We start from the raw sequence: 700 nt of genomic DNA on the forward strand, positions 1-700 counted from the left end.
ACAAGTAGTAGAACCAAATAACAGCAAGTGAAAATAAAACCATCCAAATATGCTTTGCGTGGCAGCAGTTTTCCGGTTTCCTCTTTTATTTTGAATTCTTCTCACTTTCTACTTGTTACGCAATAGAGAAATCTATTTTCTTTTACGTAGATATTGACAAATTCATTCTTTATAATGCTCAGCATAATCTAGGCAACATTCTGCTTGCATTTAATCTCTGCAAAAGCAGATTGATACCATGTATTCCCTGAGACACACAGCCATCAGCGCAGCTCAGGGCCTGTTGCTGCCTCCTGCAGCCTCCACATGTGATGTGGAAGAACCACCTCAATACAGCTGCTCCTTTCTGACCACTTCTGGCAGACACGACCTCTCCCACCACCCTGCTGGCAGCATGCTTGGCACTCATTACACAAAGGACAAAGGTTATGGCTGTAGGTGGGGGGCTCTTAGTTGCAGGCACCGGCCCTATTTCTGCTTTAGGGGCTTTGCAATCTGCTAGGATAAACCACCAACACTGTCTTCCTAGGCTGTTACGTGCAGAAGTGGGGCAAACAGCTGCAGAAAGCACTAAGCTTTCCCAGGTTAGCCTCACCCAGGCCTGTGATTGTCAAATCTCAAACTAAAACTTGAATTAACTTCTATCGAAAACAACTCTGTTGGGCTCAACCAATCAAAATTATTCCGTGCATCCACTTCA

Source organism: Meleagris gallopavo, chromosome 2, assembly GCF_000146605.3.
Source record: "Meleagris gallopavo isolate NT-WF06-2002-E0010 breed Aviagen turkey brand Nicholas breeding stock chromosome 2, Turkey_5.1, whole genome shotgun sequence".
Classification (NCBI taxonomy): Eukaryota; Metazoa; Chordata; class Aves; order Galliformes; family Phasianidae; genus Meleagris; species Meleagris gallopavo.